At 47.4% G+C, this 13010-nt stretch overlaps 1 protein-coding gene and 1 pseudogene across 2 annotated transcripts in view; one reads left to right on the forward strand and one right to left on the reverse strand.

Moving 5' to 3' along the window:
• The window catches only part of PKHD1 (PKHD1 ciliary IPT domain containing fibrocystin/polyductin), a 908610-nt gene that overhangs the window by 287897 nt on the left and 607703 nt on the right, over positions 1-13010 (forward strand). The window lies entirely within an intron of this gene.
• On the reverse strand, positions 12222-12390 carry LOC141141989 (U2 spliceosomal RNA; annotated as a pseudogene).

The following is a 13010-nucleotide window of genomic DNA, read 5'->3' on the forward strand; positions in this document are numbered from 1 at the left end:
GGGTGACCACTGAAGATGTAACTTCTGCCCATGTTTACTCTGAACTGAGCATGTATTACAAGCAGTGTAAAGAAGGGAAAAAAATGCTAAGGTCAAAAGAAAAAAATGTTTTGCATGTAAAGTTTCTCCTGCTAAAAAGCTCTAACTCCTAGCAACTCTTTGTTTCAGTATTTACTTTCTTAAAATGAATAACTTTACTTCAACCGCTTGCCAACCATATACGGTGATAAGGTGACTCTGCTGCTCAGGATCACGTACCTAGTATGTGATCCTGCACTTCTGGGTCTGGAGCGCACATGCGAGCCGCCAGCGACCTGTTTCTGCTGTGTATAATCACACAGCAGGAGCTGATCTGTGGGTTCCGTAGACTCGATGTCTGAAGGCACCCGCCGATCATTAGGCAGAGAGCCAGAATAGCAATCTGCCTATGTAAACAAGGCAGATCATCGTTCTGTCAGTAGGGAAGGCATGGATCCTGTGTCTCTGCAAAGCATGGGACATGAATCAATGTCTTCTCATAGTAAAAGCACCTCCCCCACAGTACACAAACACTGGCTAGGCACACATTTAACCCTTTGATCACCCCTGATGTTAACCCCTTCCCAGCCAGTGCCGTTAGTACAGTGACAGTGCATATTTTTAGCACTGATCACTGATTTAGTGTCACTGGTCCCCAAAAAGTGTCAAAGTGTCAAAAGTGACAATGTCGCAGTCGCTGATCGCCGTCATTACTAGTAAAAAATAAAAATAAATAAAAATACCATAAACATATTCCATAGTTTGTAGATGGTGTAACTTTTGTGAAAAACAATCAATATATGCTTATTGGGATTTTTTTAATTAAAAATATGTAGCAGAATACATATTGGTCTTGATGGTATAAAGTAAACATTTATTATTATTATTTTTTTTTTTTTTAATTGTTGCTCTTTTTTTGTTTATAACACACAAAAAATAAAAAAATAAACGCAGAGGTGATCAAAACTCACCAAAAGAAAGCTCTATTTGTGGGAAAAAAGGACATATATTTTATTTGGGTACATTGTCGCATGACTGCGCAATTGTTAGTTAAAGTAACGCAGTGCCGTATCGCAAAAAATGGCCTGGTCATGAAGGGGGTAAAACCTCCTGGAGGTCAAGAGGTTAAATTTAAAACACAAGATGTTCTCAGCCTGGATTTTTTTATTGTATAGTGTACTAAGGCCTAGTTTAGACTTGCAGCTAAGCCACGTTTTTACCACCCACTGCGTTTCAAAGCATCACGCCGCTGCAAAGACAACGGGCGTGATGCTTTGAAACGCAGCATGGCAAAATGATCTCCGCTGACAGGTTCAGCGGGCAGTACCGCCCACAAAAGGTGACCCCCCTGTGATTGAGTGGGGGGCATATCCGCGTCCAACGCAGGCAATTGCGGAATGCTGGGGTTAAAACAGATGGTAATGCAATGCCTCTGTCACATGCAATCTGAAGAGCAATCTTTCCCTTTGTGCACCACCCTTAATGGTTTTAAAATGACTGAGCCACTTCTGTGTGCCCTGCTGACATACTGTACACTTTAATAAACATCCCTGATTGGCTGAAATGTGTGTACATGGCTGTCGTGATTCATCTGCTGAACAATCTAGTCGCCTTACCTTCGTTTCATGCCTATTGCTGGCGTTATAACTGTCTCTGATCTTGTCTGCTTTTCATGCCTGTACCAGACGACACATTATGTACTATGCTGTCGTCTTTCAGCTGTAAATAACCATATCAGACTACTGACCACACTACATGATAAAGAAAGATCTTTCTATACTTTGCCTCTGCTTTCCAACAGGACAATCACACTAAATGGCTTTGCTACACTGAAATGGGATTATCTTGTGATGTGGATGTACAGTGCAGGTCATGGTTGGCTATCTGATAGCGGTACAGACATTGTTCACTCCGGCTTATGGCACATTAAATCTGAGCTGCAATCCGATAATCTGTATGAATCAGCAAAGCGTGGGTCCAGGTTCTAGAAATTGTATTAAAGGAAAAACTACAACTAGTATTTTTTTTTTTTTTTTAGTTTATACTTTTAACCTTTTGTAAGCCTGGTGCTATGTTGGGCAACATCTTTAGGCTCCATGCACACTGGACGTTAAAATAACATTATAAAAACGCCAGTAGCTTTGCAGTGAGTCTTTCAAAGTTTTTTAACATTTTTGCAATAGCGTTTATTAGCGTTTTATTTTTTTTAATTTTTAATTTTTTTTTTTAATCTAATGGATCAAAAATGTTAACCACTTCAGCCCCGGACCATTTGGCTGGCCAAAGACCAGAGCACTTTTTGCGATTCGGCACTGCGTCGCTTTAACTGACAAGCGACGTGGCTCCCAAACAAAACTGACGTCCTTTTTTCCCCGACAAATAGAGCTTTCTTTTGGTGGTAATTGATCACCTCTGCTGTTTTTTTTTTTTGCGCTATAAACAAAAATAGAGCGTCAATTTAAAAAAAAAAGCAATATTTTTTACTTTTTGCTATAATAAATATCCCCAAAAAAATATATAAAGAATTTTTTTTTTCCCCTCAGTTTGGGCCGATATTTATTCTTCTACATGTTTTTGGTAAAAAAAAACGCAATAAGCGTTTATTGATTGGTTTGCGCAAAAGTTATAGCATCTACAAAATAGGGGATAGTTTTATAGTATTTTTATTAATATTTTTTTTTACTAGTAATGGCGGCGATCAGCGATTTTTATTGTGACTGCGACATTATGGCGGACACATTGGACACTTTTAGCGCGATTTTGGGACCATTCACATTTATACAGCGATCAGTGTGATTAAAAATGCATTGATTACTGTGCAAATGTGACTGGCAGTGAAGGGGTTAACCAGGAGGGGGCGCTGCGGGGGTTAAGTGTGTCCTAGGGATGTGTTCTAACTGTAGGGGCTGTGTGTGACACGACACTGATCACCGCTCCTGATAACAGGGAGCTGTGATCAGTGACAGTGTCACTAGGCAGAACGGGGAAATGCTTGTTTACATTAGCATTTCCCGTCTTTCAGCTCCGTGAGATGATCACGGGTATCTCCGCGGACATCGAGTCCGTGACATCACACTCACGGAGCTCGTGGCAGGGTCGCGCATGCGCCGCCGGCGGCGTGCATGCGACCACACGGCAGCAAATTCAAAGGGACGTACAGGTACACCCATTTGCGCAGCTGTGCCATTCTGCCGACAAATATGTACATGCGGCGGCCGGCAAGCGGTTAAAAAATGCTGGTGTGCCACATTTTTTAGCGTTTATCAACGTTTATCAGTGTTTATGAGCGTTTGACTTTTTTGTGGTCAGAAAAACGACTCCTGAACGCGATTTTATGGCATTCAGAAAACAGCCCATAAACTCCACTGCTGATAAACATCCAAAAACCTCCATGTGTGCATGGACACCTAGGAAAACATAGAGGGGAGTTTATGGGCTGTTAAAAAAAAAAAACGCCCAAACTCCCAAAAACGGCCGTTTATGAGCTTCAGTGTGCATGGAGCCTTAAAAGGAGCTTGCTTGTAATGAGAACCCAGCTTGTTTTAACGTGGCCGTCACACGCAGCTGGGCCCTGACTATACAAACAGGTTTTCAGGGTGTCACAGGATGTTCAGCCCAAACCACATACTTCTACGCATATAGATGTTGGTCCTAGCCCTCTTCTCCCCATCCTGCTGGTCACCACATCTATAACCTCTTCCTTCCTGGAGTACTCACACACATCACATAGGCTCATGTATGATACTTGGTCCAGTCAGACGCAGGGTGGATATAAATCAATGATTTAAAAAAAAAAAAAAAGATTTTTATCAAATTTATTTTAAAATTTCAAATTTTTTAATTTATTTTAATAAAATGCTTTTGGAGTAAAAAACTATCTAAAGATAGTTTTCTATTTAACCACTTAAGGACCGAGCCTCTTTCTGAGATTTGTTGTTTACAAGTTAAAAACATTTTTTTTTTTGCTAGGAAATTACTTAGAACCCCCAAACATTATACATTTTTTTTTTTCTGCACATTTTTTTTTCTGCACGCGAGCTCGTCGGAACGGGGTGCGTTTAAAACATTATTTTTTTTTCTTATTTATTTTACCTTTAATTTTTATTTTTTTACACTGTTCTTTTAAAAAAAAAATTGTGTCACTTTTATTCCTATTACAATGAATGTAAACATCCCTTGTAATAGAAAAAAAGCATGACAGGACCTCTTAAATATGAGATCTGGAGTCAAAAAGACCTCATATTTACACTAAAATGCAATTACAAAAAAAAAAATGGCGGAAGTGATGTTTTGACATCGCTTCCGCCCTGCAATGATATGCAGACGGGTGGAGGCCATCTGCCATCTTCCCCTCTCTCCATGTCAGGCTAGGGAAAGGATCCGATCGCCACCGCCGCTGTCGACGGCTTCGGTAGGGCGGCGTAGGGCACCGGAGCGTGGCAGGCGGCCCTCTTCCCCTGCCGATAAAATTGATCTTGTGGCGAATCTGCCGCAGAGACCACTTTTATCTTGAAGCGGACTGCCCGCTGAAGAAGAGGATACCGGGGGTTATGGCAGCTAGCTGCTGCCATAACAATGATATTCCTTTTCAAAGTACCAACATATAACGACAGTGGGCGGTCCAGAAGTGGTTAAGATACATTAATAATTTTGTTTAGTCAGCATGAAATGGAGCTTAGTATGTAGCATGAGGCTGTATATTAATAAAATGCTCTTGGAATAAAAATCTATCTGAAGATAGTTTTCTATTTAAGATACATTAATAATTTTGTTTATTCAGCATGAAATGGAGCTTATTTATGTAGCATGAGGCTGTATATTGTGCAATATTTACATTTTTGGTAAACTCATTCAATGAATGCAAGCTTTGCAAGCTGAGATAACATGCACCGCATTCACACAATTTCCCAGTAACCATGAGATAAACCAAAGTTCAGGAATATTCCTTTATCCCATTGTTTTGCAAATCTATGTACACTACAAACTGTATGATTGAATCGGTTCTGATATTGTTGTTTTTCTAACCTGACAGCTTAAGATTCTACAAAGGAAACCTTCATTTTGTTTACAAATATTGAAGAGTCAAGAATGATTCCTTACATTTAATGAGCACCTGTCATTTCAGATCCATCATGGCAGCGCCTGTTAGCGGGCATCCACTCACCTGCTACCATTACGTCCCTCACCTTGTTGTGTCACTGCCACATCACCAGCCGTCCCATTAAAGTGAATGGGACTGTCGGTGAATCAACAGCGGGTCAGAGGAGGAGCCACTGCGGGACAGAGATGACCGTTGCTCTTTAAAAATTATGATATAAATCGAGTTGAATCAAGCCTTTTTGCTAGCGATTTTAAATATGATTTAAATCGTGATTTAAATCAACTTGATTTAAATCAAATCCACCCTGGTCAGAAGCTCCAGAAGCTCAACCGATCACAATGGGCCCATGGATCATGGGGGCCTGGGTCACCCACCTGGCACATGCTACAAGAAGGAGTTCACTTTCACTCTCATGCCGGGGACCACTTTTCCTTCATCACCACCACTCCAAAGCCAACCAGGCTTGCATCAGTAAAGCACTTAAAGTGGTGTTTCGGCTGAAATTACACTTTTTAAATAAAAATACCCCTTTAATACACAAGCTTAATGTATTCTAGTAAAGTTAGTCTGTAAACTAAGGTCTGTTTTGTTAGTTTATAGCAGTAGTTTGTTATTTTATAAACTTACAGCAGGCCGTGGCCATCTTAAGTGTGGGCATCTGAAGCCAGACTGTATTTCTTCCTGGATCTTATCCTTGCAGATCTCGCACATGCTCAGTGTAGCACAAGCAGTGTAATAGGTTTCAGGTCAGGTTTCCATAGCAACGGCAGTGTCAGAGGAAGTTGCCGCCCCTTCCCAGAAGGCATTGCAAACAGGAAATGATGCGATGGGCCACGGCCAGGGAGGAGGAAGTGAAAAATGAATACAGCAGATATACAGTAGGTGCTGAGAATTTTTTTTTAAAAATATCCAATTCGTTTACAGTGCACAGTTTAGTGAGGGCTGCTGAAGAGTTGTAAAAGTGGGTGGAACTCCACTTTAAAGGAGTTGTAAAGGCAGAAGGTTTTTTATCTTAATGCATTCTATGACAAATGAGGGGGAAAGAGGGATATCCAAATCAGGGAAAGTCCCTCTAAATCAGGGACAGTTGGGAGCTATGCCACACCTTGCAGTAATGAAGACCTCTTGAGTTAAAGAGAGCCTTGACTGATGGGGGCATGGCCAGGTGTGGGATAAGGTGGCTGAGTGGTCACCAAGGATTGGTTGTTAGGGGGGATGGGCTGTCCTTGAGCTCGGTAAAAGTTATGCCCCAGGGAATTCTGGGTCTTTCAAGAAACGTGTTTGGAAGAGCTGCCCACCCTCCTGCCCCTTTTTTCTATGGTATGTCACAGCTTGCTGCGGTTTCTTGACCTTGCCAGCATAAAAATGGCTGTAATGGACTATGCCCTTGATGGAAATTGGAATTTGGCGGCCTGTCCAGCACTTATGGTAAGGACAGGCCCCCTTCCTCCCTTTTGGAATTATGTGCTCACAGTACAACTGTGACTGGCACTGGTTAAATGTGTTCACATGTTATGTGTTGAATTTAATAAAGCTGTGGCCTTGCCCTTTCCAACCTAATGGTTGTAAGTGTGTTTATTTCATGGAGTGAGAGGGCAAGGGGGAAGGTTTTGTCTATACATCCATTTTTTGATTGAAAATGTATACTTTATTTTGCAAGAAAATATACAAAAAACAAATACTTAAACAGGGTACATTCAGTACTGCGACGCAGCGCATAAATACACTACATAACAGTACATTGCCAAGCATACAAATAAATTACATTCATCCTGCGGTATGATGCCTAATGTGTTGTGCAGAGTAATAATACCCCGAAACATCACATCATGCATGACGCCGCATTACCCTGAAAGCAGTACTTCAAAACAATTTCACAAAAAAATCCGGTCATACAGTCAGATAACATTCAAATGGGCAACGGGTGTGATGGGGGGGGGTGGAGAAGGTGGGGTAGGGGAGGGAGTAAAAGAGTTCACAGGCCCGAAGCTTTATTTGAACTGCCAAAGGATACACGGGTGGGAGGGGGGGGGGGAATGGGGAAATCTTCAGACCTCCTCTTCCTCCTTGAAGTCCATCAAGTGATAGTCTCTGAGCAGACTGTGAACCAGTCTGCGGCAGTCCTCGATGGACATCCTCTCCCGCTGGTGGATGAGGCGCATTCTGGCGCACCATAAAGCGTCCTTAAAGCAGCACAGCACCCGCCAGGCACCGTCAATGTCCTCCTGTGAATGAGTTCCACAGAAGAGTCCGTTCAACACACCAAAGTGTGTGATAGCAGTCTGTGGCATAAAGTCTTTGAGTTCCGGTTCCAAGGCCCTCAACAGGTCCTGTGCAAAGGGACACTCCCAGAAAATGTGCAGAGCAGTTTCCTCCTGGATGATGCAAAAGGGGCAGTGCCTGTATCTGCACAGGTTTCTGGCATGCATGAATGTCCTGAGTGGCAACCCCCCTTGGATTGCCATCCATGCCAGATCTTTGTGCCTGTTGGTGAGTCTCTTTGAAGAAACATTCCTCCAGACCACTTTACAAGTGGCTGAAGGGAGGCCTGGAACAGTCTCAACAATGTCCGATGCTCTGATCAACTTGTGGATAGTTTTTGGCTTCCACAAGTCGGGCTTCACTCCATGTAGCCCCAGCTCCTTAATAAACTTGAAGGTGTCCAAGTAGTACCAAGGGGTGTCCCAGTTGTAGGGGATGGAGCTGTCCCATTTGTCCCAGCCCAGGGTCCTCCATAGAGGCAGGAGGAAAAAACGGGACATAGAGTTACCACCAGAGTCCACAGTTCTGTCCACCAATGTCCTGCGGATGCAGTTACAAGCAAAGCACACCCTCAATAGTGTAGCGATGTCGGGCACGCCCTTACCGCCCTTGAGGGGTTCCTTGAACATAACCGCCCACTTCACTCTGTCCATTTTGGAGCTCCAGATGAAGTGAAACACCGCCCTGGTGATGGCCTTACAGGTGTTAACCCGAGGGGGCCAGGCCTGGGCGAGGTACTGCAACACAGGGAGGATCTCGCTGCGGAGTACCAGTGTTTTGCCTTCGATGGTGAGTTCTCTGGGGCTCCAAAGTCCAAACTTCTGTCGCATCTTTGACAGTCTTTCTTCCCAGGACTTCAGGGCTGCGCCCTCAGCTCCAAACCAGACCCCAAGAATTTTGATGAAGTCCGTCTTGACGCTGAAAGGAATTGGTGCAGAAGAAGGCAGGAACCAGTTTCCGAAGAGCATGACTTCTGACTTCCCGCAGTTGACCTTTGCCCCTGAAGCTTGGCCGAAGTCCTCACAGATCTGGGCGAGTGTGTTGATGGAGCGCCGATCAGCACAGAACACCGTCACGTCATCCATGTAGAGTGAGCACTTGACCTCCCGTCTGTCCGGTCCTGGTGCGGTTATCCCTCTGATCTCTGGGTTCCGTCTGATGCTTCGGGCGAAGAGCTCTATACAACAAACAAAAAGCAGAGGTGAGAGAGGGCAGCCCTGTCTGACCCCAGACAAAATTGGGAAGGGGTCAGTTTTCCAGCCATTTACCAGCACCAAACTAGAAATGTCAGTGTACATTACATTTACATACGAACAAAACATTTCCCCAAGACCAAACCTGCGCAGAGCTCTGCACATAAACTCGTGGGAGACACGGTCAAAGGCCTTCTCCTGGTCAAGACTGACCAGGGCCGCGTGCACACGGCGGCCATGAATGTACTGGACCGTGTCCCGGACAAGCGCAAGGCTGTCCGCAATCCTGCGACCAGGAATGCCGCAAGTCTGATCTGGGTGGATGATCTGTCCGATGACAGACTTCAACCTGTTGGCCAGGACCTTGGCGAGGATTTTGTAGTCCACGTTCAGCAGAGAGATCGGACGCCAATTTTTAAGATCCGATCTCTCCCCCTTCCGCTTATACAAAATCGTGATCATCCCCTCCCTCAGTGACGGAGGCATTCTGCCCTCCACCACCATCTCCTCGTACAGCTCGAGCAGGTCCGGGCCCACGAGATCCCACAGTGCTACATAGAGCTCAACTGGGAGACCATCGCAGCCCGGGGTCTTGCCTCGCCTAAAGGATTTAGCGGCAGAGTGCAGCTCCTCCAGCACCAAGGGGGCGTTGACGGTTGATGAACCTGCAGGATCAATTTGGTTAGAGATACCTGACAGGAACCTGTCGGCCGCCTGTGTGTCCGTTTCTTTTGGGGAGTAGAGGTTGGTGTAGTAGTCGCTGACCACTTGCATCACAGCCTTCTTCCCCTTCTGGAGTGTTCCGGTCTCGTCGCGTAACTCCGACAAGGGTGTGTGTCCTGAGTGAAGTTTCCTGAAAAAGAAAGAATTACACTTCTCACCTTTCTCAAGATTCTCCACCTTGGCACGGAAGACAATGTGCCTGGATTCTTCCTCGAAGTGTCCTTTCAGGCTCCTCTTGGTGTCCCCCAGGTCCTGCCTAACGTCCCAGCCACAGTGCTGAAGGTCCTGCAGGGACTGCAACTGACGCTGCAGTCTCCTGAGTTCCCTCCTCCTGGCACACACACGCTGGCGTCCCCTTGCCTGAAAGAAGCTACGCAGCTTAACCTTCACAAACTCCCACCAGTCACTTACCCTTCCGAAGAATCTCTTTTCCTCCGTCCAGGTGGCATAGGCTTCTCGGAGTTCCCCCATCAATTCCTCGTTTTCCAGCAGGGTGCTATTCAGCTTCCAGGAACCCGGTCCGCGGGCAAAGCCCTCGCCCAGGTCACCCCGAAAGTGAATAGCCCTGTGGTCAGAGAAAAAGCAGGGGACCATGGAGAACTCACGATGCTTGACTGTTCTTGAAGTGAGCACGAAGTCAATCCTGGAACGCACAGATCCATCGGGTCGGCACCACGAATAGTTCACGGTCCCTTTCCCTATGGATCCCACGGCGTCCTGCAAGGAGGCCTCCGAGATCATCTCCTTGAGCAGCCTAGAAGTAGCATCAAGTTTTGCGTATATGCTGGAGCTGCGCCCATCCTCCTCGATCGGACAGTTAAAATCACCGCCGATCACTACTGTTCTGGTGGTGACGAGTTGGGTCCGCAGGGTCTGGAAAAGTTCCAGCCGCGCATTCTTGTCTGGGGGGGCGTACACGTTGATGAGCCTAACTGGCTCTTCCACCCACGAGCCGTCTATGACCAAAAGACGGCCACAGACTAGCTCATGGATAGAGTCAACCGTGAAACGCCCACCCCTGACCAGAATGGCTACGCCTGCAGACTTGCAATCGCCACCCCCGGACCAGTAGGAGGGACCAAGGGTCCACTGGGAGGACAGATGAGTGTACCTCCTCAAGGGAGGAAGGGCGCACTCCTGAAGCATGTAGACATCACTCTGCTGACTTGAAAGAAAGGTCAGGACCGCTTGCCTTCTAGATGTATCCTTGATACTCCTCACATTAATGGAAAAGATTGAGATCTCAGCCATAATGAAAAAGGGTATGAGGGTCTAGTTAACAAGGGTCCGAACTTACCTCCCCGGAGGGGGGGGGTGGCTCTTCCGTTGCGTCTTCTGCCTGTCCTGTGTCCTGGGCCAGGCCCAGCTCCTCAAGGACAGACTCCATCATCTGCTGGCTGATGTGGACGTTGGGGGGGAGGTCATGCTCAGGGTCGACCACGATCTCCTCCCCTTCCTCCTCCTCTCCTGCAGACTCTAGGTCCTCCACTACTTGCTTAGGTCCCTCGCTGTCGCGTTGGACCCCGTTGGGCCGTTTGGTAGAGGTGGCGGGTTCCTCAGCTGTTGGGCTCTCTGGCTTACGTTTCCGGCTTCCTCTTGGGCCACTGGTGGGGGTGGAGGGGGGTGGGAGGGTGGGGAAGTCCTCCAGGGAGGACAGGTTGGGGGGGGAAGGGGTGGGGAGGGGCTCCTCCGGCACAGAGGGGGTGGGAGGGGGTGTGCTGGAGGTAGGGGATGGGGCAGGAGGGGCAGGGGCAGGTGGGGCGGGGGTGGACTTACCTTTGGCCTTTCGAGGTTCTTTTGGTTTTTCTGGCAGCTTTCTCCCGGATGGCTTACCCTGGCTTACGGCTCCAGCGTAGGTCCGGGTTCTCTGGGGGCAGTGTCTGAAGACATGCTCTGCCAGTCCGCAAAGGTTGCAGGCTTTGGACCTCGGACAGTCCTTGGTCTCGTGGCCTGTCACCCTACAGAACTTGCAAGCAAGTTCTGTACAATCCTTCCCTATGTGTCCCGGCTGCCCACACTTGTTACAGTTGTAGGGTATGCCGGGGTAGAAGAGGATTCCTGCGGAGGATCCCAGGGAGAAGAAAGGCTGCAGGTGCTGGATGTCCCCCGAAGGGTCTTTCCTCAGTTTGCAGAGCACAGACCACTTACCTATCCAGAAGCCATTGGCATCGAAGATTTGGATCGGGTCCTTCACCACGGTGCAGAACCTCTGGAGGTAGGTGGCTATGTCCTTTCCACTGGTATGGGGGTTCCTCATGGCCACTGTCACCCGCTTTTCGTCCCGTGTTATGGGGCAGTTCGCAGTGAACTTCCGGAAAGGGGATTCAGGGCCACTGGTCTTCACCATCTCCCAGTATCTTCTGCAGACCTGGAACGACACAAAAGTTATAAAGAATATACCTCTTGTGAAGGCCTGCACAGAAAGCGTCTCCGCTTTGCTGAACCCCTGTTCCAGGATCATCTTCTTTCCAAAGATCTCCGGGGTCATGTCGGGGACTCTTCCGTCCACCTCCTTCAGCTGCAGCACGACCGTCTGCTTCATCCATGGCTCCAAAGCTGGGAGCCCGTCTGCAGGCTGGTCTGGCTTGGCTGGTCCTGGTCGGCTGGTGCCGGCCGGGGTAGGGGCGGGGGTTGAGGCAGCGGCATTCCCGGGCTTGGAGGAAGTGGCTGGAACGGGGTTCTTCTTCTCTTTTCCGGTCTTCTTTTCGCTCTTCCCCATCGTCAAGGATTTGGATGTCGCTTCAGATGTTTCTTAGGCGGCTTCCTTCTGGTTCCTCGACGTCTTCGCTCTTTTTCGTAGCCTTTAAAAAGGCTCTAGCATCTACTGCCCGGAGGTAGTAATGCGGAGTGGGGGAGGAGGGAAGACCGCAATCTCGTTCCCTGTGGGGGCTAAGCCTCTAACCCAATAGCAGCAAGTAGGTGAAGCTGAATTTAATCAACGATCCTACCAGGCCGAGCAGAGGGTACCCCACAAGGACCAATTAGCTTGGATAGATACAAGTGGTTCTCAACGTCCTAGCTGTGAAGCAGAGACACCCCTAAGGGCTAAAGTCGATACTACACTTGATCTTAGCCAAAAGGCCGAGAAGCGATTTGTCTATACATTCATGTTACAGTTAATTGGACCTGGGCTCATTACGCCTCAGCAGTCAAGCACTGCAATGGTACGGCCCAGTGTGAAGGGGCGCAGCGTCACATATGGCGACCCCTCACATTTGGCTACCCGCTGGAGTGCGCATGCGCGACGCCACCATATGCGTTCCAACACTTTTACGACACACTAAAACCGTCAGATAGTGTGACGGAACTGACGCTAAACCGCGCTTGTGCAGTTATTATGTGGCTGCACCCCTAAGTCCAGGTCCAAGCCCCACCATCCAAGTGGACATAGAGTTAGAATATAATTAATGCTGAGCGAAGCGAGGCTGTGCCCGAACCGTGACGAGCGAAGCGAGCCCGCGAGGGGTCCTGTCGCAAAGTGGCTTGAACCAGGACTTAGGGGTGGAGCCGCTTTTACTGTGCTGTTTTGTCGTAAAAGTGTTGGAACGCATATGGCGGCGGCACGCATGCGCACTCCAGCAGGTAGCCAAATGTGATGGGTCGCCATATGTGACGCTACAAGGGACCTAAAAGTTTAAAATGCTCTTTCTTCCTCCCAACATGGACTATGGGATTTGAAGTTTGCATGTAGCAGTGCACATGAACACAACTAA

Source organism: Aquarana catesbeiana, linkage group LG04, assembly GCF_042186555.1.
Source record: "Aquarana catesbeiana isolate 2022-GZ linkage group LG04, ASM4218655v1, whole genome shotgun sequence".
Lineage (NCBI taxonomy): Eukaryota > Metazoa > Chordata > Amphibia > Anura > Ranidae > Aquarana > Aquarana catesbeiana.